The following is a 27,207-nucleotide window of genomic DNA, read 5'->3' on the forward strand; positions in this document are numbered from 1 at the left end:
ATTGATGCTCCTTTGGTTTTATTTTTCTACTCTTACAATGCAAGCTCTTCTGGTTAACGGGCCTTTGAGAACATATCCCTTCTCGTGAGTGGCGGCGGCAATGTCCAGCGGAATCCTCTATATTTATACCCAACCCTCTCGACTTTAGACTATCATCTTTAGACAAAAAGTTACCTGCGTATGATATCCAGCATCCAGTCCCTGCATCAATTTGACGTCTTGAAATTTAATTATGATTTTCGAAACTATTATCGCAGTAGGAACCATTTGTAGAGTTCATATATCCAACAGTGGAGTCCTAATACAATTCGTGATTGCGAAAAACATAATTTGAATTCAAGAGGTAAACATTCAAAAGGTTGGATGCTGGATGTTAGGACCCCTTTTTTATCGATAGCCGAACTCCAGGAGCGTCCCGATGGGAGGTCACTTGAGTTCACTGTGACCTCCCAAAAATATCCTTATTCAGCAAGCTTTGTCAGACGATTCTGCAAAGTTATAATCACTTGGTAAAATTTGAAGTTCTCTTCGACAAAATTATCATTATGCGGCAAATGATGAGTTCCATTCGACATAATTTAAAGTTCCGTTCGGCAAGTTGACGATTTCCGCACTCCCGAAAATTATGAGTTCGGGGCTCCCACACCTGCCGAACTGATGTGCATGATGAACAGAGTCAAAGATGCAAGACAATTGCCACAGACGACCTTGTTCCAAGCTGAACATGTGACTAAGGAAATTCAAAGTTTTGCCATAAGTGATTTATCGACGATAGAAATAACGTGAGGGGGGGCAGCGACGCACCCAAAATGAGTGGGACCTCACAAGAACCGCTCTCAAGTTGCTTCAAATCACAAACGGATGTTATTTCTAAGCTTGGTTCACATACATGACAAATGCCTCTATCGTTAAAGTAGATATGAAGAGAAGTTGTGCTACATTAATTTAATAATCAATAAACTTTTTGTATTTGACTGTCCTTCCTTTATAACCAATTGGAGGTAGAAAACAAAACAGCCCGCGTATGTATAATATTTTTTTTATTTAACAACTTATATATGAGGTAGTAAGAAGCAAAGGGATGCAAGTGGCAAAATTAAGAATTTGGAAATAACCCGTACACAAGGGAGGTGAACCTCTCCTCTGTCTTGGGGCAAGAGATAGTACTAGTAGCCCTGGTAGGTGCCTTTGTATAGCATGATTTAGAAAAAAAAATCAATGAAAGCCTACCTAGGACGTAATCTTTATACGCATTTTACTCAAAACTTGAAAGTGTCCACTTTCATCCCTCTGCTTCTCTGCCTCATATGTTATTTATTTCAAAACACATTTCATAAAATAGTATATATATAGCTGATGACATTAACGTTTCTTTAAACAAATTAAATGCTTCTTTTTTGGATTATTTTTGGGGGAGGATTTTTTTTTCTTTTTTTAAACATCTTAGTAAAAGTTGCAAGTGTTTATCATATTAGACGGACAATATTTCTAAAATTTAATCAAAACAGAAAACTTGGCAGACGTTCTGCATCAGTAAAGGAAAATGCATGAAACAGTCGCTTTTGTTTGGAATTACGGTTTAAAGATTCTTCCCGCAAAGAAAGCATCTCGGACTTGTTTCCATGCAATCACTCAAACATGCCTCTTTTTGAGATGGTAGTTTGTTTTATCAGTCAAGAAAAACTAATTCAAAACAAGTTTCTGGATACGCATAAAAAAACGCAATTTTCGGAAACATCCGCAATCTGGTTACAAATTTAAAACCTTTAAAATTGATAGGTATACATAAATAGCATTATATGTATATATATATTTAGGTTTTCTTGAGTTACACATTTTTAGAATAAATATATATAAAATTCCTTTCTCATTTTTCATAGTAGAAAAAACAGAAGCTACTATGGCTACTATTATTAATTTGGTAACATAACATTTTAGTGGCGCGTACTTTTTACATTTGGAAACACAAGAAATTTTGTTTTTCTCCGGGCTGTGGATTCGGAAGAAAAATGACCGAATCCGGCTCCAACAATTTTATAACCTTAAACTTCCGACTCCAACTCCTTTACCCCAAAATCAGTCCTATTCTGACTCAGCAAACACTGGAAAAATTGAGAACTTTCATGGAAAATGACCGACCCCAACTCCTACTCTTAAAATTTTAAACCTTTGAATCCGGACTTCGACTGCTTTACGCCAAAGTCAGAGCGACTTCGACTCCGCAGCCCTGTTTTTCGTACAATTCCTTCGTAGCGTTGGGATTTTGTTTTTATTCAAGTTTATCTTATTTTTCTCGTTGATTCTGTTTACAGTGCATATTTAGTAAATGTAAGCAAAAATAGGATGTTAGAGCAAAAAAACTCAATCAGTAGTCAAATTCTCGAGACAAAGAATACTTGCTTTAAATGGTTAATAACACAAGGAACGACGTCTGCCAAAACTATTGGTTTGTTAATTATTCAGCATTGTGCAAAATGGCATCAAAACACATTATTAAAATCTATGTGAGTATGATATTAAAGCTGACTCAACTTGCTTTTTTCTGACCTAAAAAAATGCAAAGACCATGAAATCTACTCTGTTAAAAGTTCTTCTTGTTACTTTTGTCCAACTGCAATCCTGGAGATAAATACGTCAAAAACGATTCATACGGCAGATTCAATCTAGCGTTCAATATAAAATTCAAGCATTGCTTAAGAAAGGAAAAATTCAGTGTCGACGCACTGGTAAGTGTTTATCTTTCTTAATAAGATTCAGATTTTAGAAAAAGTACGTTTAATCTCACACGCATGTGCTGAACATATATTAAACATCGTTAAAATGCCAATAACCACTAGAGAGGATAGGCAAACAGGGTGGATTGCAGCACACTGTACCAAAACTTCGAAACGTTCTTGGAACATAAAGGAGCAGCTAATGTGCCTTGTTTCTGGTGGTATCAGGTTTTGCAACAAACAGGAAGATTCCCAGTTAAAAGTCAATAACATTCCTAAAATTAACCTGGAGCCGTTTTGAAGTATTCCAAAAACATCCTAAAAGCTAGTAATGTTTCTGGAATAAATCAGGAACCTTTATCGAAAACTTAGCTGTGTTTATATATTAAGAGCTTGACACATTCCTGATTTACCAAGAACACTCCTACAACACATATGGTCAACGCTAAGGCAACGCTTCAAGCAACTATCGAATAGCTTATTTTCCTGCAATTCTTGCAAAGCTGCAATACCCAGAGACTGAATTTTGCTCTTGCTTAGGGCTCAGGCTGTCTGGGGGGGGGGGGGGGGGACCATAACTGAGTAGAATACGAAGCCCTTGAGGAAGAATCTGAATATTTTTTTTTTCTTGAGACATCATACTCTTTGGAGCGGTTTAGTTTGTTGCCCCAGATTTTAAATTAACTCTCGTCTGTTGAAAATATAAATACATAGCTATACAATCTAACTTTCAGATACATTTTAATTCCAGCCATAAAGCGAAATTATAAGTTTTTTTTTTTTGGTAAATTACTAGTAATTTTTATGCAAAAGTTTGATAAGCTGTACAGTGCTATTTTATTGCAAATATTTTGAAATGAAAGGGAAAGAATGAAATTGAAATATTTCTTATAAAACTAGCAAATATTAAGTTTTAGATCTAACTAAAACTTGATGACATTCTTAAATATCAGTGCAGGTATATGGGGCAGGACGAGGTTCGGCATCTAAAAGGCAACGCAAGGAGACGCAAGATATGCTTAGTTGAATTACATTCAAAATATTTTAACAAATATAGTTTGTGTCTAAACTTTTTTTTCTATTATTATCAGAAGCTGCAAGGATGTGTACAGAAGTGTTGAGGCTCGTCACAAATGATTTTTACGGGTCCCCTCCATATTGTTTACCCTCTACGTCCCTGTAGATATTTCACCCCTGATTTTAAAAATCCCAGATCCCCTTCAGGCTCGGACCCGGATCTCCTTGTCTCTTCTCCCCCCCCCCCTATGAACGCTCCTGACAAGCTGTTACTGTAAGTTGTTAGTCTTTAGACAGTAAATATTTAAATCTGCAGCACTTTGAGAAAAGTGTTGAAACAAAGATCTTTAATGCGAGAAAGAGTTTCATTAGTATCGTAATTCAATTATTAATTTTCTTACGTATAATTTTGAGCAATCCCAACATGCACACCAAGCACCAAATAGTGCACGTAGGGACAAAGTAAAAGCTGTCGAAGTTTTTTTTTTTTTTTTTTTTTTTTTACACAAGTATGTGTAATTATCACATACATACTTTTGTATCAATTAAAGAAAGGTTTAAAGAATACCTGGTAGGAATTCTTACAATATTTTGATAAATGTTAAGAAAAAAAATGGAAAAATATCGCAAAAGAGTGTGACAAGCTGATGTCATCTTTTCTTTTGAATAAATAAATCGAAACAGAAGCATTCAAAAATCTTAAACTATATTTTTTTAGAATAAATTTACTTAATGGTTTAATGAGTATAACGGATTCTTTTAATAAAGATTTTTTTTTTCAATCTGATTTTTTTTCTCTTTATGATTTTTTTTCCATGATTCCGAACAATAGCTATCCTCGCCAATAAATAAAACAAATATGAAACTTCCACTTATGAGAGCATTTTTTTTCTTTTCAAAATAGCTGACCTAGATAAAACTGGGTGATCCTATTTGAAATCAATACGCAATTTTAGAAAAACTCGAAATGAATAGAATTAGCCTTGAAAGATTTCTCAGAATACTACATAATAGGAATAAATCTATTTTAAATTGCAATGCTCAGTGCAAATTTGAAAAAAAAAAAGTTTAAAACGCTAAAATACATCCCTGCTTTTTCTTCAACTAAGACCTTTTTTCACTTTCTCTATATTTTAATGGTAGTCTAGGAGACGAGTGAAATTAATGAAGGAGCGTTGGCAACTGCATTCAAATAGACGATAATGTCGCTTGCGTGCTTGCGCCTCTTCACAGTGCACGGAAAGATTTCCCTTCAAAAGCCAATAATTTCAGGCGAAAAAAAAAGAAAGGACGATAATTATAATTTGTAGTGTTTTTACGGTAGTACTTTTTACTGTTTCTTTAAAACACAAAATAGATTCTCTTGGAATGAAGATTTTCATTTGAATGCACAACCGTTTCTAAACTAATACTTTTAATAAATGGTTCAAAACGGCTTTTTCCCACTGTATAGTGTATATTGTTTTTATTTTTGTTGAAATGTCTTTTTAAGCTATTAATTGTAAATTCAAAAATAATTTTGGAGATTTAAAATGTATTCATATTCAAATTTTAAGGGCATATTGACACATTAATTACGATGTTGCTGAAAAAAAACAAAAAAAAAGAAAAGTCGTTGGTTTAAGATAATTTGCAGTGTAAACTTTTAGTTAAAACACACGCAATATTTTACAGTTAAAAATTTTGTCTGAATTGATATACCGTCTGATGGAGACGGTTGATGTAATCTCAGCCGCCAACGGAATTTTTAATGAATTGTAATCAATTTTACTTATTTTTCTTTTGCAAAAAGCGACTTGTATTTACCCAAAGACATATACAATATGAATTAAATGACAAATATATTGTTGTTACAATACTTTCTTCGCAAAACTAACTCTTCAGTTTAATAAAATTTAAGAGATTGACGCATACTTGATACAAATTTTATTTAGTAAGATTTTAAAACAGAACAAAGTTTGAAGAACAGCAGAGAGAGAGGATTTCGTTAATGTGTATTTCACTTTAATGGGATAGTAAGAGTAATCAATGTGAGACACTGTAACAACATTTTTCCTTTTTTAGAATTTGTTCTTGGCAATCCAAGATTAGGTTACAGCAACTATGCAGCTCAACCTGACAACAAAGAAATTGCATTTGGGGAGAGAAGTTGAAGCAAACCCGTCACAAGATCTCCAAACTAATCATTCAACTCTTTAGATCATTAAAAAGTTTGAGTTTCATTTTGTATCTTTTTTTAACAATTTGATAAACAGTTTTTTATTAATATATATTTGTTAAGTAATATATGGCAAGCAAACCCGAAAATACGTTTCTTAAAGAATTTGGAATTTCATAATTATTTTAAATATTTCATGCGCCTAGTGCAAATGTAAGCACGCTCGACGCAAATGGACTATTTTCCATGAGTAGAAAAAAATGTCAAAAAAAAAAAAAAAAGAAACATGTCAAATAATTAAAACCTAGCTGTCAGGATATGACATGCTTTTTTTCGAGTATGACATGTTTTCATTATAGTTTATTCTTATTTTGTTATTTATAACTTTTTGAAAACGAGTTAACTTTAGCATTAGTTCAGTTTTGTATTTTGTTTTCACTGATTGAACCAAAATCCTTAGACCTCTTGTAGTTCTAAGTTGCATTAATGCTGCTGTTTTCCTGCTTTTCGCACGTGCTCTTTTTTATGTGATTGCAAATTCAGTGTCTTTATCACTTTAATTGGCGATTAAAACATTCGTCAATCTAATCTCGTCGAAGTATAATCGTTACATTCCACAGAATACGTTCAAAAACTGGTCATTATCTTTTCTGAACAAGCTCAGCAGCCCACTACACAGCATCTTTCCAGCTTTAGACATTTTGTTTTTTCATAGAAGAAACTATAGTTGGGGCAAACCTAACCTGGCAGCATTGTGAAGGATGCGCAAATACTAAACAGCATTACGACGCTGCCAGGTTAGGTTTACCTTAGCTATAGTAGATATTACTAACAGGTTCTATAGAACCCTGTCTCAGAGAAAGTAGAAGTGACTCAGCAAAATATTTAGGGTAACCTGAATGAATGAAATTTTTGCAACCAAACAAGATAAAAACAAAGTACAGTGATTCAATAATGATTAAAGGTTCCTTTAAAATAAGTTTTTATGGGATGTTCAGATCACTGCGTTTCGATAATTTCAACTTTACGATTTGTTTTGCTAATGAAGCGAATTATTGCTGCTCTCTTGCGGAAATCCATTCACAATATTCTTCTTCAATTAGAATTTTTAATGAGTTCTTAAGCAGTTTACTTGAATATGAGTAAAGTAGCAATAATCAATTTAAAAACTTTAAAAGCAAGGATTTCAAAAAGTTGACTTTTCAAAGGATAAAAAAGTATTTTTTTTATTTAAAAACCTAGAGTTTTTAAATAAGAAAAATTTCTTTTAATATTATGCTCATGTCACGTACAATATTGGGATATTTTGAAATATAGCGGTACGCAATAATGGATCGGGCGAGATTTGAATTTTCAACCTTTTCAATCTGGGGTCAAAACACTGAGCCATATAAAGACATTTTCGGCATACGATATTAGATTCCATTGTTGAAAATGGTTATTAACCATACACATAATTAAAGAAATTTTCAGAAATTGAAAGCTTGCTATCAAAACAACTCCCGCTGTAGTTGACTTATTTTCTTGCGCCATTTCACCTTGCTTATAATATTTCTGTTTTAAAATTCAATTATTATCTTTAAAAAAATGGATAATCCTCTTCAAAACATACTCATATTTAACTAGAAATCATTGAATGCCTCTTTTCAAAAAAAAATTATAACCGATTCTATTGTCACATGCTATCGATTAAAGAACCAGGTAAATACCTCCACTAAGGAAAAATCGCTGCCGAAACCAAAATACCCAATATAGAAGAAAAATCGACCCACACCTCCATTTTCCTTTCTTTTTTCATCACATTTCATGACATGCAGCGTACTATCGATTTACGTAACATATGCCGAGGATGATAGAAGAATGTCGCTTGTAAAGCAGGCGTCGATTACTATGAAATCGATTCTTCATGCGTGATACAACGGTCATTTTCGAGGGCAATGATCATAAACAGCACAGAAAAAACAGTCTTCCAAAACTGAAAGTAAAACAATGAGGCTATGAAAGTAAAGATGATTTATGCTGCTAGGCGCAAATTTCTAAAGGTCTACATTTTTGATGATTTTTTTTTTTTTTTTTTTTTTGGTGAAAATGTGCTTTAAGTGTTGAAAACTGGGTGTTTGTAGATCGTTGATGCAAACATTAATGTAAATAATTCTTAGCACACAAACACACACACAACGCTTTAGAAAAGACTACTTATTTAAATGAGTTTATTTGGATTTCCAAGAGAGCATTATGGTGAAAGTGCATTTTGAATTAAATCACCATTTTAATCATGGTATTTTAAATCAAAAATTTCAATTGAAATAAGTAATGAAATAAGCTAACATGATTATAATATTTTAAACAACTGATTTAAACTTTATTTATTAATTAATTAAGATTGAAAATTTTTCTCTAGTTTAGCTGTAACGAAGTAGCTGTACAGTATTTGCTTCAAATGTTGAAAATTAAATTTTAGAATGTTGCTATTATTCTTGACTCTAGTTAAGTTGATTTTAGTTCCATTCTCATACATATAATAGCCGATGATCGAGTAACGTGCATGATTCAATAATGAAACTCGCGCCACGGCATGATAGTTTAATAATATGTTTTAGTAATGTTTAACATGCAGGGAGAGGCGTCATTGTGACAATGCTGAACTCTATCCGGTAACTTAACTGTTTTACTAGTGAGACCGTGTAATTTCAGAGGAATGAAGAAACGAAAAAATGGTCAACAATGAACGCTATTGTCTGGAGTTTAGAGTTAATCCATTGTAGTTAGGGTTGCAATTTCAATTATCAAAATAACACCAAACAGGCAATGGCTTCGTTCAAATGTAGAAGCAATTTTCACCCGTCATACCTTGATGGGCGATTTTCTAGTAGTACAATAAAAACTAAAATACATTTCATTTATTTACCTGAACTTAGCTATTATATTAAATACGAAAAAAATATAATTTTGTTTTTAAATTTCACTGCTCAATATTTTGATTAGATAAGTTGCAAAACATAACTCCTGTAAAAAAATTATTCTTAAGCTTTTAATATATAAAACAGCCTTTTATATATACATTTCAACTTTTCTTTCTGTTCCTCCCCGTGAAAAATACATAATTGGTAAAAGAATTGCTCGCGTTAGCAAAGAAAAAAGAGTTTAGTATAAATTTTAAAGTCATTGCTTACATAATTTCTTTAGTAGCAGAGGTTCATGGTCATTTGCAACATTTGAATTGCATGATTGGATTGCTATGACGATTTATAAAAAAAACAAATAATAATAATAATAATAATAATAATAATAATAATAATAATAATAATAATAATAATAATAATAATAATAATAATAATAAAGGCATCCGGAGATTAATGGAGTGTCCCTTATTGAGTAAAACAGAAAATCTGGCTCATTTTTTCGGAGTATGTTGCTTTATTTTGGAACCCACTTAAAGCAATACAGAAGTAATGTAGGCAATACGTGAATTAGTTGGATGAGTGATGTACCCTCTTAACAATTTAACTGTACGAAAGAAGTTTAAAAAAAAGAGTTTGACTTAGTGCCCAAATGTCTAACAGAAACTTCAAATTTTCCTCACTTAGCTAAGCAGAAACTTCAAATTGCCTATTTTGCTTAGCAGCAACTTTGAATACCCTACTTTGATTAACAGGATTTTGGAATTCAATATTTCTCAATGCAAGCATATGCTCGTGGTCCAGTGGTCGCGTATTTCACATGAAAGTGGAATGTTATGAGTTCTAAAATTCACCCTTTTAATCACTACTTTGAGAAACGAGGATATTAGGTAGCTGAATTTCCATTTAGTGCTTTACAAAGTATTAACAATGAGTCGATGTAATGTCGGGCGTTAAGATGTGTTGTAACACCCGTTAGCATAGCAACGTATAGTTCACCAATTCTACATTGAACTAAACAGGTATTCTTCTGTTAAGGACTATGTCTAAAATTCTACCTGCAATGATCCGTTTTTCCCCTCTAAGCGTAGGCAATTTTCTTCTGGTGATTTAAAAGTATGCCTCCAATAAACCAACTTTTTGATGAACATTAACCGGAAAACTGTAAATCAATAACTGTATGATGGATTTTCAAGTTCCATTAATAAACAAATGCGGCACATCAACCCTCGAAAGCCCTCCAGGAAGTCAACTTTTCCTCCAAGGTTACAACTATTTTAAATCAATTTCCAGTGACGCATTGAAACCCGTTGAACCTATTCTGTTATCAAGCACAAAAACAAACTAAGCTAAATGAGGTAGTGAGAAGCAAAGGGATGCAAGTGGCAAAATTAAGAATTTGGAAATAACCCGTACACAAGGGAGGTGAACCTCTCCTCTGTCTTGGGGCAAGAGATTGTACTAGTAGCCCTGGTAGGTGCTGATGAACAGCATGATGTAGAAAAAAAATTCAATGAAAGCCTACCTAGGATCTGATCTTTAAACGCGTTTTACTCGAAATTTAAAATAGTCCACTTGCATCCCTTTGCTTCTCACTACCTCAATTATGATTTAAAAACTTACTAAAAATGTACCAGCTAAAGTTTAAGACATGCAACCATTTTTCACAAACCTGAGACAATGTTAGAAAAGATTCGATACGGAACTACCCTTGAAAAAGCTTTTCTCAAAGAGGATCTACAACTAAAATATTTTTAAAATCATTTTCATCTGAAACCTGTTGAACCTATTCTGCCATCAAACGCAATAACAAACTAAGGTTATTGAGATTGCAGAAACCACAAAAATTTACTAACTAAAATTTAATACACGCACTTTCGCTAAATTAAAGTCATTTGTCGCAAAGCTGAGAGCCATTTGATACTTTCAAAGAAAATAGGCTTTCCACGCGATCAACATTTTAAGTTTTTTTTTTTTTTTTTTTTTAATTTTTCCAAGCAATGTTATATCATTTTTTTTAACCTTCTTATACATTTTTTATTCGCATTTAAAACAAAGGGCAAATAGAAAATCAAAAAACTAAATTACCTTTTCAAACTATTTTATCACCTCATTAAAGGCCCATTTTTAGTGTTCAAAGCACTCGATCTGGTCTTTTAATTTTTCTATATCAATAAAAGTGTGGAAACAGAGTTTGGGTGGAGTCAGTACCACTATTAAGTGTGACAGGAATTTCGTCGTAAATAAAGGAAAATGGAAAATAAAGAAAATGCGAAAATCCACGTACATGATCTTTTTTCATCAAAAAGTTTTCCTGTCAAATCCTACTGCTCTAAGAGTAAAGAGAAAAATATCCAAAGCCATGCGGAAATATGTTTTTCAATCATCAGTTATATTAATCTCATTACTTTTTTTTTTACACGTGAAGAAGCATTATTGGAAATATATTGTAAGTTTCATTTTTTAATAGTTCTTTGATATTTACCCCTGCTGTTTTGTTAATCATCAAGCTCTAGATTTATTTTTCTAAAAATTCGATTTCGTACTTAACTTAGTAGTGTAACTTTTCAGCGTTTTCCTATTTTATTTATTTATTTATTTATTTATTGTAAAATATTAGTTTATTTCTTCTTTTCTATTCTTGCATTTGTTTCCAGAATTGTTTTTCTTCACTTTACGGTTCAAACTTTATTATTAAGATTACCATATCAATCGTCAATTCACACAACTCCAGAGCTCGAATACGCTACCTTGCGGTGAATAGCAATACTAAAGAAAAGGGTTAAACATTCCATTTCATGTGTTTTCTTTGGGGTAAATTACAGGCTTCAGAAGGTTGTGGTGTTATGTAATTTCAGAAGAATAGAAAAGAAAGCTTCCCATAAATACGATGAAAAATTACTGCCATTCACTAAGCGTCCTAAGAAAGTTATAAGTTACTGCACTTGTTTGTTTTCCTTTTTCATCCGCCATTAGACTGGCTGCAGCGCCTCCTATAGTTTATTGGAGTTGAGAACTCTATTCCGTTATTTTAAAATGTAAAAGAAAACTGATCACCTCTCCAACAACTTCGAACGCTTAACAAACTTAATATTGTTGAATACAAATTTGAAATGTCAAATTGCAAGTGCTTGTACACAGATAAAAAACTGCAACTACTTGTATACAGATAGAAATTGCTAGGGGATTGTACACAGATAAAAAAACTGTAACTATTTGTATACAGATAAAAATTGCTAGTGCTTGTACACAGATAAAAAACTGCAACTACTTGTGTACAGATAAAAAATGCACATAGGTTCTGTCATTGTTATTTTTAAACGAGCTGATGTGTGCATCACATGACTCCAATTTCATGTCATTTCCCATTATTGGCAATTTCAGGAGAAAACTCGTTGTAACTAACTCGAGAATCGCCAAAATGGATATTTCGCAGGTCTATACGATTTAGGCACATATCCACGTGTAGTCGAGTCGAAAAAAAAAAAAAACTCAACATTCATACGGGGGGTGAGAAAAATGGAAATTAAGGCAGATTTTAAAGTGAAAATTTTTTCGCAAATACAATACTTCCCTTTTTGTAAAAGGAAGTAAAAATGTGTTCACAATTTGTAGCAAACTAAGTTTAATTTGTTAAGGCGAACACATATCATATAAAGTAATTTAAACATTAGGAACATATGAATTAAAAAAGCTGAAGCTTGTGTATGTGAGTGTGTGTGTGGGTTCTTCACTTCTGCTCGTAAAAATAGTTTTGTTCAGTAAGGGTTTAAACTAAATGCTAAAAAAAAAAAAATGGGGCGTCTGCTAATGCGATTTATACGTAGATCTAATTTGCAATCATATTACGTCGCACTAAGATAATCGTAAAACGTCAAGATCGCCAAGAGAATTAAGTAAAGTACTTAAGGAAAAATCTAGTGCAGTGACAATGGACGTGAAATTAGCACATAACTGGGAGATGACTCATTGGCATTTTTCTGAACGTAAAAAAGGTTTGAATGTAAATTTATGTTAGTGGATGAAGTATATGACGAATATCTATAGAGTACGTACCGGCTTGTCATAGGATCAACAAGAAAATTGGATTTTAAAAAGTTTAGAAAGTTGGCCTTGACATTTCTTTAGAATTTGACGTTCCCATTTTTTTGCCTGTACTATTCTTCTTACATATGACAGTTAACTCTCGATTACTCGAAATCACATGGGACCGGCTAAAACGTTCAAGATATTGGTGGTTCCAGCTAAGGAAAGTTTCTACAACAGTCTCTAGAGTTTGGGACCCGATGAAAACTTCCAAGACAAAGGAATATTCCAGTTATAAGCTTCGAGTTATCGAGATTCGACTGTGTTCGTAAAAAGGTGAGGGATGGGGGGGGGGGGAGGAATGCCATAACTTCCTATGGTTCGTCAACTTCTTAAGCAAGTTTTTTTTTTTTTTTTAATCCACCGCTATCGGCAAAAAATAAACAGACAACTCATATTGTGACGGTTTTTTCGAAAAAGTCGATTTATTTTGGTTTTTATTAAGCATTGTTTTAATGAATAGCATCTCGCGAGGGAGGCCATACTATTTAATCTGTTTAGAGCGTTGTTCTTTCCCCCATAGGAAAAGAAATGTCGCTTTTATGTACTTATTTTCCTCCGCAGAATTCTCCTGCGAGTTTTGATGAATATATAATCGAAACCTTTTGAAAGGTTCTGAACCACTTTCATGTAGTTGCATTAAAATTGTGCGTTTCATTATTCAATATAGTAAATCGCTACTTTTTACTATTTTTACTATTACTACATACTTTATTTTTATTATATTTTTACTATTTTTATTTAAAAAATTATTTTTTAAAAAAACTAGTTTTTTAAACTATTTTTTAAAAAAAATTTTTGATCCAAAGATTCTCTTTGGATCAAAAAGCACCCCTTCCCCTTGTTTCAAAATAACTTGTACCAACTTGCAGAACCGTAAGGGCTAAGGGGCTCATGAGCATTGAAAAACTGCAGTTTCGTACGTTTGAAAAACCGCTTTCATATTCGTGGTCACTAGTAATATATTTTGGTTTCTTCAGTCTCCTAAAATGACAGTAAATCAGTTAAGCAACCGGATCCAGTTCAGCCTCGTTAAAATAAAGCATTTCCATGCAAGTCAAAAATTACCGAAAAAATAATATCAAATTATCATGCTATCGTGCGAGTTTAATTGTTGGTGATGTCAGGAGCGTTACTTGATCATTCGCTATTATATATCTGAAGATGGTACATCGCAGTATCATTAACATGACTTCTTAGGGATATTTCGTTTTTTTCCCCCATTTCTTTGGGGTGATTTCTTAATCTTAACTAATATTATAAAGAGAGAGGGCGGATTTTTGTGTGTTTATATGTTCGAGGTAATCTCCAGAACTACTGCACCTATTTGAAAAATTCTTTCACTATATGAAAGGTGCTTTCTTACTGAGTAACATAGGCTATAATTCGAAAAAATCCGATAAATAATTCTTATTTTATTCAAATTTAGGCCCAAATTTTACGTAAATTGCCTATTATTGGCTATTAAAGGGGTGAAAAATTACTTGCACGTATTGATATTACACATCGTTAAAAAGGGGAGAATTTTCTGCATTTAAAATTTATTTTAGTGCCCTAACTTAATTACGGCGGGAGTAATTTGCGTTTTAAGCTCGAACTTTTTTAGGTTTAGCTGAAATTTAGGCACTACTTTCTTCATTAAATCTATCAATAAAAAGTGAAGGAATTGTCCCACAATTTTCTTTTTGACAGCATTGGAAAAAGCGAGATTTTTTACTCCAGATCTCTCTCGACCTGTGGTTGAAAAAATTAGCTTATATTTTCAAAGGGAAAAAAGTTACAAGCGTTTTTAAATCAATTTCGAAATATGTCATTTTGATTCAGGTTGTCAACCATTTTATTTTTGCGTTTCCATGGTTAAGCTTTTTGAATCCATTGTATATTTCCTTATTTTGCATCTGATTTCTTAAACTTATTTTATTTCATGTTTCCATGGTTACGCTTTTAAAATCCATCTTTCGCATTTTAATTTCTTAAAAGTAGTTTAATATTTGTCGTCATTGTTTGGAAGAGTAATTTTGCATGGTGTTTTTTTTTCTTTTATTTAAGTTATTCTTTAAGTAATTAAATTATTCTTTTAATTAATTGTTGAATATACTTCACTTGACACAATTTTTGTTCTCAAGGTAGATCGGGCAAAGCCAGGCAACGCAGCTCTCAATATATAAAGATTTGAAAGCTACTGTTAATGTGATTTTATACCTCTTTGTTTGTTTGGCGAAACATTGTATTATTGCAGAATAAAGAACTTCCGCTTCACTCGCAAAGGGCTGGATTCCGGTAGCGTGGTCGCTTGGCACGTTCAGTTTAGGATTATTGTTTTAAAGCAACCGTTAATGTAATTCATTGTTTTGGCGATTTGTTTTGAAAAAAAAACTTTTGATTTGTTTTTATCCCAGTGAAATGTGCGACATTTTCTTCTATTTTTCTGACGATGATTTTTCAATGTTCCACGGGATGTTTTTTTTTTTTCGTTAGACGGATGGATTATGATAGCGTGGTTGATGGGCAAGTTTGGCGATAAACAATAGAGCTGCGGAATTATTTTTACATTTGAAAGATATTATTTGATGTCATTTTTTGTTTATTTGGCGAAATATTTTAAATTGCAGTAAAAACCGCTTCACTCGCTAAATAGAGTTTTAAAGCAACTGTAAATCTAATTTAATGATTTGAAGAAAAGTTTTAAATTCCAAAGAAACTTAAATAGTTTTTTTTTTTTTTTTTTGAAAAGGTGCGTACGCATTTTATACAAAGAAAAACGATCATTTCACATCAGAGGGGGAAGGGGCGTCAATTCGTTTTATTCAACCGACTTCCATTAAATTTTCAGCACGGGCATCGCTGTGCGGGTACTGCTAGTAATTCATAAAACTGCGAAAAAAAAGGGGCACAATTTTAAATGTTTTTGTTTTCACCATGAGCAAAAAATAATTAACTCATATTTCGATTATTTTTCAAAAAAAAGAAAAAAATACCGTTAAAAAATCGGATTTTTTAATTACCGCTGGAGTAGAGAGCAAATACCTAATAGACTAGAGAGACGTAAGAAACAGCAAATACTTTGCACGGGTCAGCTAGAATATATATCTCCTTTTCAAGAATTTTCAGAGAAATCGTAGCTTAATTTTAAAAATAAAATAAGCAATGCCCTCTTAATAACTTGAGAAAAATTATCTAATAAAAGAGTAATTTGACTTATATAAATATGAAAACTTTGCAAAAGTTTTGCATAACTTCATATATCATTTCTGGAATCAATAAGGAAGACTAATAAGGAAGATAAACAAGAGCAGAAAAAATTATGGGCAAACATAAAAGATTTTCCCCTTTATTTTATACGGCGACATGATAATGAAAAAACTCCGAAATATATCGACAACTACAGCAAGTCCAAAAAGAATAAAAAATTGGTAAAAAAATATCAAAACGAAAATCTTCTATTCTTTTGCACCCCAATGCTATCGCTAGTTTGTATTTCTGGCAGCGGCAGCCTATTGTATTTTTAGGAACTCGCTCGCCCATTGTTAAAACTTTCCTCCCAGCTAATAAAAGAAAAAATGTTCGACTTGGTGTTCCCAGAACGAGAAACCGGGATCGGCAGGCGATACCTTCTTTTCGATTTCTTTTTTAAATGCATTTCTAGGGTGTTCGGCAAAGAATTCTAAGATGTTCGAATCGAATATGAGCTGAAATTTACAGACTCATGAGAAGAAGATGGAGACAAGGGAAAACTTTTGGATCTTTTTCAGCGTGAAATTGAAAGAACATTTTCGGGGTACTTTGAATTAGATTAAGTTTCCGCAGAAGTTTATGAAATCAGTTTTAAAGTACTTATCGGTACCTTTTTAATAACATACAATGCTTTTATTACTAAAAAATTAATAAATAAATAAATAAAAGAGTCGTTTTCCAAGGGGACACACAGTTGTCACTTATAAAATTAGTAACATGATTCAGAACATTTCTTTCAAACTGTTTCACAATTAAAACCGTTTTAAAACTGGTTGAGTGCAAATACTTGTTTTAATAACAAATCAAATAAATAAAGAAGATGTTACTATATAAGTATTGTTATTAGATTTGATTTATCGATATGTTGAATATTGAAACATTCGAAATGTTTATAGTTTTGAAAAAACATTATTAAAACTCAAATGCGTAAATTAGTGATAACCTAAAGACGAAATGTCCCATCCCCTATCCCTTAAATATTTGATAGTGTGGCAGAGTGATTAATGATTTATTTTAGGGCTGTAGCGTGGAAGAAAGCATACCTGTTAGAGATGTAAAAAACGCAGGTTTTGAATAGAAAAAAAACGAGAATTTTGGAGAATAAGCTTGAAAGTGAAAATACATTGCAAGTTCTGGGAGGAAATGGACTTCAATGTGGTGCAATTACACTGCAAAAACCTCTTTTAACCTCCTTGTAATAGTATTGGTATAGTCAGAAAAAAAAAAAGAAACACTCGTTCGTTTTCAAAGACTATTAACACTAGAAACACATGTATTCGTGAAAGGTGTTATTTTTTCTGAAATAATGTACTCTACATATTCCGTTACTTAATTGTTGTTAAAGGGTCGTCTTCATATAAAAATGTGCCTCGACTTTAAAATTTTTTATAAGAACCCCTCTTTTTAGCCTACTTTCCCAGTAAAAGTCGGAGAAAGAAGAAACAAGAATGAAAGGCTTAATGCATCTTTAAAATATAGCGAAAACCAAAAAAAAAGTAAAAGACAAAATAATGAAATAAATATCGAAAAATTAAAAATTGTAAAGTAGGGGATTAAGATGGGAAAAAATGGTCTGTCTGTTTGTCCCCCCTCCCCCCCCAATAACTTTTGACTGAATAGTCCGATTTGATGAACATTTTTTTTTGTTCGAAAGATCCCGGCGAGGACACCTTTTCTCGTATTTATTTTTACGTTACACACACGCCTAAGTACATACACACAGGTCTATACACACGCCTACACATGCACGCACGTGCACCTGCACACACACATACCCAAATATACACACGTAACCCCCAGATGGAAGGGCAGGCTTGGGGGGGGGGGGGCAGGAGTCGTTTCTGATAGCAATAAGTCCAATGAGTAGGGTCCTGTCGTGATTGCGAAAAACATAATTTGAATTCAAAATTTCAGAATTCAAATTAGTTTAATTTTTTTTTTGCTCATTCTATCCGTTTTAGTGACTAAAAGTAGTACTTTTGACTGAAGGAAACCACCCTATTATTCGTTCAATGTTGAACAGTTCAAAAAAACGTAACATTAGCGCCTACGGGAAAATTCAAATCAAATATAAATCCCACAATTAGAGGCGAATTTACTTCAAACAAACTTTGTTGGAAAAAGCTCGTTGAATAACATGTATAGAAAATATATTTTTGATTTGAACAATTTTCCGTTCAAATGCTTTAACAATAGCGCCTACGGGGGAACTAATAAATCTTGAACTGAGAGGTGAAGTGGATAAACTTTGTAAGAAATTGCTTTTGATGAAGAACATGTATCAAAAATATATTTTTGATTTGAAACATTTTCCGTTCAATTTTGAACAGTTCAAGTCTTATAACATTAGTGCCTACGGGGAAACTGGAAGTCAATATAGGTTCCGAACTTAAATGCGGATTTATTTCAAACAAATTTTGTGGGAAATAGCTCTTAAAGACCTACTTCCGACTTCGACTCCGACACTTTTCAGGCATTTGACTCGAACTCTGACTTATGTGTCCGACAATTAATCGGACTCCAACTCCCCGACTTCAACTCTTACTTCGTAGCTTTTGCAAAAATTTACTAAACAACATTTACTTACAAAGGAAAAATGACTAACTCTGACACTTGCAAATTCGACTCCGACTCCGATTCCTGTATAAAAAAAAGTCGGACTCCGACTCCACACACATTGGCAGAGTTGCGGACTTTAAAGGAAAAGACCGATTCCAATTCCGAATCTTTGAACTTTCGGCTCATGCATCTGACTCTTTTGTCCAAAAGTCAGATTGACTCCGACTCCTATTCCGCAGCCATGATTTTTACTATGAAGTAATAATTTTTGATATGATTTGATTTTATTTTCACTTTAAAGTTTTAATTTATGTGTTTAGTTATTGGCGGAGAAATTCGGAGTACTTTATGTTTATACAGAACATAATATATTATGTTATACAGAATATATTATGTTAAGTATATTATGTTATACAGAAAGATATACGCAGACGATTTTTTTCAATTTCGGCAGAGAAAATTATTTATTTAAGTTGACATTTTATCGTTTTTTTTTTTCATTTTCAAAGTTATTTTTTGGCAACAGGAGAAAAACAAACGATTTTTTTTCTTCTTTTTTTAGATATGATGTATTTATTTTTATGAGTGTTTAATTTTTATTTCTTTTTTTTTTCTTTATGAAAGCAGTTAAAGATTTTTTTTAATGGAAAAAAATATATTAGCTGCTTTATTTAAAAAGTGCTGCTACTTTATTTGTTCGTTCTTTTATTTTTTATGCATCTAATTCGTCCGATGAGAGAGGCATATTTTAATTCTAGAAATCAGCGTGAAATATTTAAAAAATGTTTGAACTAATTTGCGATTTTAGCTAATTTTGAGAATATTGATCAGATACTAGAAAGTCGATATTGGTATACAGAAAATTAGACTTGTTTAGTTCTAAAAGGAAGTTCGTGTTTTATCATATACTTGTGAGAAGTATCATCATTTACTGTGTAAGGTCACCAATAGTGGCCAATGTTTCAGTAGTGGCCACTTTAAGGTTTATATTTGAAAAATAAGGATTTCAGGTCTCCCAATGGATTCAAACTTGCAGGAGAAAGAGCTCAGACTATATTGTAGTGAGCATTTCAAGGAGGAGTAGTAGAGCTATAATACGCTCATTGAGTTTTAAAATTGGAATTAATATTGTAGACCCACAGTTTAAAAAAGACACAAAATATGCTTAACTGTGTCCACTACGAGTGCGTTTACCTTATACCAACTTTTTTTTTAAATTTGATCCAGCCGTTGCATCTCAATTAATGCAAGAAAAATCCATTACATAAAATTTAAAAAAAATGATACTTTTACACATATTACCTGGCTCTGACATAGACTGCTTTTTTAATTCAAAGTATGAACCAACCCAATAATAAAAACGTCATTTACTATAGGGAAAGCAAATTTTTCTTTTTTTTAAATAAACTATGAAATCGATATTAAAAAAAAAATACATAATCTGGAAATTTGATAGAAAAACAATCTAGAAGATATATACTGGTATTCAAAATTTGAGCTCAAAAATATTCAGTAGTTTTTATTATATGCTAAAAAATCAACTATGCTTCTGCTTGATGGACTGTATATTTTTCTAAACTGAAACAGTTCATGTTAATATCTAAATAAAGAAGAAAATTGAAGTATGTAGTCACTTATACTATTGCACTGCTGCACAAGAATTCTTTTTACGTCATACGTTCCGGGTTGAGGGGGGGGGGGTCTCCTCGTCAGAGAGAAATCATAACTGGAATATAACTATTATCAACTAATAATTTTACAATGCATCTCGCTTTTTGGTAAGCCATATGCATAGAGGCAAAATCTTCGCCATTCAAGAACCGTTCTCGAAGAAATACTAGTTTGCAAACTTCTATGGATTATTTCATTGCCTCATGTATTTTTTCACGATGTAAAGGCCTGTATACCTTTTAACTGCTTGCCGATAACACAATTACTTTAACAAGATACTTTATCTTCTCAACAACAGATTTAGAATGAAATTTTTCTTTAAAGTACCACCGAACAAATTTTTTCGAACAAACGCTTTTGTTTAGAGTGCCCTCCTCAAGAGTAATTTCAAGTAAGATAAGAGAAATTGATCGATACACACGTTTCGCTTATTTAGTAAAGAATATTATCAAATAAATAATAGTCTTCAAAATATTAAATGAGCAATAAATTTTTCAGTTATTTTCGTTTTTATCGATGCATTTATCGATTAATTATGCATGCTTTTACGAAACAAAAAAAAAAGAAAGGTAAAACATTTTCGTGGTTCACTTTATATATATATATATATATATATATATATATATATATATATATATATATATATACATTAGGGTGGTCCTTATTTATATGGGAAAATTTTTTTTCGGAATTCAACAAGTGACGCCCACTAGTTTTGTGACACTATAATAAAAAGTAATCTGTGTAAAATTTGAACTCGATCGGTTAATAATAACACGTGCCCCTAGGGCGTTGAACTTTAACACTTTTAATAATTTTCGAACAAATCAAGTTTTTACTCTAGACCCCGTACATCGTTTCTCCTAGGTTCACAAAATATTTTTACAGCGAGGTAGCACTAAAATTAATCTTTTTAATTACTTCATATCATCTAAAGATTTTAAATTGAATAAGAATGAAATAGTGCTTTAAAAACTTTACCTTAACCATACGCTTTTCTCAATATATTTCAATCGTGTGCATTTTCTTCCGAGTCTTGGACTGTCTGTAAACTAAATTGCTTTTGTGACTCAAATTTGATAAATTGATTGAGAAATTCGACGATTAATTGTGCTCCTCTTTCTGTTGTATCATTCATAACTTTCAGCATTTTAACGATACCTCTTCCCTTTCATTTTGCCACGAATCAAGATCAAATAGAAAACATCTTTTGGGGTTTGTAACTTATCAAATAGTTTTATTGACTTGTAATTGATTCCATAAAGAGGAAGATCTTTACTAAGGAAGTATTCCAAATCATCTACTGTTATCTGAAAATTTGTATACAGTCATCAGACACGTCTTCCTTATCAGCAAGCATTTTTGGAGTAGTCTTTTCCTATTTTCAAAATTAATTCCTTCATCCAATACGGACAAAGCTACTAATTCATCCCCTAACTACCATAAGTGATTTATGAATTTTCCAATCACTGCTTCTGCTGCATGTTTGTCATCATTTTGTAAGCTGCTAGTATTTTAGACACATTATTTAAAGGAACCTAAATTGGGTTGCTGCGAAAAATCAAATCTTCATACAGCATTTAACTGTAAAACAGCATTTATGGGCTTTCTCTTCATGTAAGGTCAATTTAAATTGTTTCCCGTTTATCAGCGTTTTTTTTTTTTTTTTTTCAGTTACATCTGGATGTAGCTTTGTATCCAAGTGAATAACTAAAATCCAAATTTAAATTCATGAAATTTGATTTTACCTCTCCAAGATTTTCTCTTGTTCTCTTAAGGAATGTCCAATTTATCACAAGGTCATTTGGATTTAAATTTTCTGCATCTACATAGGCTGTTAATAAATGAACAGCATCTTTGTCCCTAATACGGCATTTGTCTAACAGTGAGGAGAGGCGAGCCAATATCAATAGTTTTTAAGCTTTTTTTCGTTGTAGTAGAACAGATATAGAAAAAAGTTTCAAAAAGTTAGGATAGATACCCATTTCGGTTTCTAAATCTTGTGAATTGCAAGAAGAATTTGATGATAGTAAAGGTATATGTACTGAAATAAAAGAAAATTAATTTAAAGTATAAATTTTTAAATTATTCCGATGTAACATTTTTTAAATTTATATTTTAGGTACGGAAAATACAGTATATTTTTATATTAGAGTAATAGAGTATTTTTCAAAAATTTTTTACTTTAAGAATTAAAAATTGCACAAACATTTAAGTATATTTATAACTAAAGAACAGCGAATTAAAATATAATTGCCAGTATTATATTTATAGCACTGAAATCTAGCGACCCTATTTGCCACACCTATAACATACACAGGAAATTTTTTAAAGCAACACCCCCAAAGCCCGGATGAGGCAATTTGTTATTGTCAAAGATCATTCATTAATGGCCTAGGCCATTCATTAATGACCTTTAGAATCCCTTGTGTATATATTGGTTGAGAGAAATGTTCCCCTGTCGCTTGGTTTGAACCGAGCGCAAAATAGCTGTATGGCTGACCCAAGGCTATTTGTGTACATGAAGCCTCTGTAATATGTAAAATTTTACACAATGAAAGTGAGAGAATGGTCAATCTGGAAGTAGCAACATCTATTCAGGTTCAAAACTATTTTAAATATGAAACTAAAGGAAACTTTCACATAAAAATGAGAAAATCCGCAATTTTCTCTTCAAAATTGAAAAAAGGGGTCCCTAGGGGCACGGGTTAATATTCATGGATTGACTTAAAATTTTGCAAGGATCAATTATTTGTATAATGGAACAAATTGAGGGGGCGTCGCGTAAAATATCTACAACTTCAAAAATAACGACCACCCTAATATATATATATATATGTATACACGGTGATGAACATAATTATAAACTTAGAAATTTCGGTTTAATTATAGCTTAACTCAATTTAACTTTTTTTTTCACTAAAGTAAAGATGAATGGTTAAAATAATAGTTCTAAAAGAAGTACAATTCATCAGCTAAATTAAAAAGTAATTGAAATAAGAGAATTTGAAAATTTAACATCATTACGTAACTTTATCATTACGTGAAACCTGAGCAAAAACAAAATCTCAAAAGTAAAAAAATTCAGAATTACAATAAAATTTTCTTCGATAACGTTGATTTAAAGCCTTACAATGAATAAATGCTGCCATCAGTGATTGCTAAATATTTTGTTTTTGAAAATTAATGAGAAACACTTTAAATGCACTGCTGGACAAAATTATAAACTCAAGACCTTTTTGATTTTTTCAATCATTATTTAACCCAGTTTAATTTTTTTTATTAAATAAAACAAATAACGCAATTTAAATGCTCAACTTTAATATTTACTTACTTTACTTTAAGGTTACTACTTATACTAGGTTAAGTACTAATTATACTTACTTTAAGGGCTCTTGTATATTATATTTTGGATTTTTTCATCATTAACTTCTTTTCTGAAGAATAAAACAGAAACATTCTTGTCATTAGCAACTGCTTATTTTCTTTCTAATTATGTCAAACGAAAAAATGCCACTGAATAAAAAAATAATAATAAACTGTTATTTTCATTTCAAACGATATTTTCTCCTCAGTTTATTTTTTTATATTATTATTATTATTGAAGTAAAACGTTTTGTCGTCTGTTTTCATGTTCAGAATGATTTGAGCTTTTTTAACTGCAAGTTTTTTAATCTTTCGAGTCGTTAAGTTCTTCGTGCTTTTGTATTCATTGAATTTTGAAATGCCTTAAAGTTTAAAACTTACAGAGCAACAAGTAGAAAAAACTGTGGCCTACAGAGATGCTGGTAAAACTCAGCGCCAAATTGTCTATTTAGTTAAAGGCTTCCTAAGGGCAGTAAAAAATGTACTGAAGGATCCACAAAGTTATGGAAAAGGAAAAAGGACGGAGAGGCATTCGAAACTTAGAGAGAGTTTGAAGATATATTTTACGCACAGCATCAAACACTGGAGCTTCTTCCAGCAATATTCTGAAAACGTTAAAACTCAGTGTGAGCTCTAGGACAATTAGAAGAGTTCTACAACAAACTCTGAATATGAAGTGGAGAAAAATGAAAACACAACCAAAACTGGAGGTTCGACACATTACTCAAAGACTTCAGTTTGCACTGAATCATACGGTGGCTCCCAAAAGTGTTCGTACACCTACGACTTTCAATGAAATAGGCTCCTGTCCATTGGTTAAAATTAATATTTCGGAAAAGGTATTTAATTGTAAGACCTATGATCTACTTTTAACAAAACTACATGAGCAATTTCAATAACATATTGAAACTTTTTTTTTAAAAAATCAAAAAACAAAAAGTGCCGGAAATTTTATCTCACAAAAGTCTTCGTACACTTTTAAAAATATCTATATATTATTGAATAATCTAACTTTTTGTTAAGTTATTATTTAGTAGAATATCATTCAACATTTACAACAACATTTCTACTTCTGAGAATAAATTTCAATGTTTTTTTTTTCTTTTTTTCTGCAATTTCTGAGTAAGTGTTCAACCACACTTCGAGTCTGTTTCTAGCTCTCTTTTCGATTCAAAGCCGTATTTTTGTAATCTAGCTTCCAGATATCTCTAAATATGTTACATTAAGCTTAAATCTGGCGATTGAGGAGATATTTTTAAGCTTAAGAATATTTTTTGAGGCACTGGACGCAAACGTTGAAAACCGAGCGCTTCTTATCGTTACCTTGAAAAAAAAAACGAAGTTGCTTCTGATAATCAAATTTTGGGCTAAAAGCTTAAAATTGTTTTTAAAAATATTTAAATGAACAGCATAACTCATTATTTCATCAAAAAATTCCAAACTACCAAGTCCTGATGCTGATATGCACCCTCACACAAGAACACCTTCAGAGTCCTGATTAACTGATGCAACTAAGTTCTTAAGATTAAATTTTTCATTTTTTCTGATATTTACAATTATTCAACAACTTAACCAAAAATGTTTGAATTTGTTTTCGTGTATAAGTAGGACGTTATTCCAAAACGTTTTTAACTTATTTTTATCCGACTGTGCGTGTGCGACGCAAAGGAGGGTAATGTGTTTATCAGTCTATGTATGTATGTCTGTTCCTATGTGGCGTTCTAGGGGCTAAACGCCTTGGTCAATTTTGGTAATTCTTACGTCAATCGATTTGTTTTAACCTTGGGAGTCTCACCAAACACATGACTGTAATCAAAATTCACCATATTAACAACCATTTGCCATATTTTGTCAGTTCGGGATCGGCGCACGTTTGTGTTGCACAATGTGTCGCATGCTACCTGCGTGCGACAAATGCAGGTAGTTTTCGCCACCTGGATTTTTTTTGTTTACTAAGTCTACTAATTGGGATCTCAGTGGCCGAGTGGTCTAAGCGATTGCTTCTCCCACTTGAGGCGGTGGGTCAAGACACCCTCGCTCCGGATGTACTTTCCCCTCTTTCTGATGTTAATTCTTTCATATGTTTTTTACTTGTATTCTGTACTGCAATAAAATGTATATTATGCGTAACGAAGGCAAGACACTCAGACTGTAGTTCTCATCAAAATAAACTCGTGCAATAAGCACCAAAAAAAAAAGAAAGTCTACGAATTCGATTTTCATCTGTAACATGTTGCATTTGTTTCTGCCTTGATTCAAGGAACTGAGCTTCGCGACGTGTACTTTCTTGAAAAGGCTTTTTTAGTTTGCGAGAAAGATTTGACTGACGACGTTTTCGATTTCGCGTCATCATGAGTTATACAGGCTGTTTATATAGCTGTGCTGTGGTTGACTTAAGTTCGCGCATTTTTGCCGAAGGTCAAGCACATGTAGCTTTAAACGGAGTTAGGTCCCTAGAGGGACTAATTATCAGTAGTTTAGACCACCGCAAGTTACTTAATAGACCTCACGATATAAACAAACTCTCTCAATGAAATGACAAGATTGCGAAATGTACCGTATCATAATAATATAATAACTAAGTCAATGAAAATTAACTAAAAAGTGTCAAATAAAAAATTATTAAATAAAAATAAGAAACCCGACTGTGTAAAAACCAAAAAAACTAAAAAGAAAAATGTATAAGCCCAGTAGTTTAGAATGTTATTAAGTACTACTGAATAACTACACCGTTTGAAATAGTTTAGTATACATTTTTCTTTTTAGTTTTTTTGGTTTTTACGCAGTCGGGTTTTTGTTTTTATTTAATAATTTTTTGTTCATTGATTTTGCGACGAAAAGTGAAAGCTTTCTGTTTTTCGCACGAACAAGAAAATTTCTGCGGGAGGAGGTCCCACGTAATCCAGCTAATCAGAGAATCTGGAGAAAAATTTTAGGTGAAAATTAAACGCAAAATGCTTCATTACATCCCGCAGAAAATTTCACAGCACTAAAATGTGTATTTTCATAATTAATTTATCTGTAAATCTCGGATCACGCTTTGTTAACTATGTCGGTTGACCTTTTCTTACCTTGTTTTCGATCCGATTCCTTTGTTTAAAGCATTTTATCAAGCTCTTCACCATAGAATGGTATAAATTAACTATTTTAGACACATTTCAAATCGGTTTACCGCTACTGTGAGGGGGGAAAATTGAATTTCGAGTGGTGTTTTTTTTTTTTTTTTTTTTTTTTTTTTGAGAACAACAACCATTTTAAAATAATAAGCAGAACATTAGGGAATAAATAAACATAACATTAAAGTCAAATGACTTTACAGTAACAAAAAATTCAAAAATAATAAAAAAACGACGTGTGTTAATTTAACCATGAATTTATACGAAAATATTTCGGTGTACGAGGACTTTTGTGGCGTATTTTTTCTCTGTCTCTTCGTTTTTTGACAAATTTCAAAAATAAAAACAGGCAACGTTTAGAAAAAAAAAAACTACTGAGTTTTATT

Source organism: Uloborus diversus, chromosome 4, assembly GCF_026930045.1.
Source record: "Uloborus diversus isolate 005 chromosome 4, Udiv.v.3.1, whole genome shotgun sequence".
NCBI lineage: Eukaryota > Metazoa > Arthropoda > Arachnida > Araneae > Uloboridae > Uloborus > Uloborus diversus.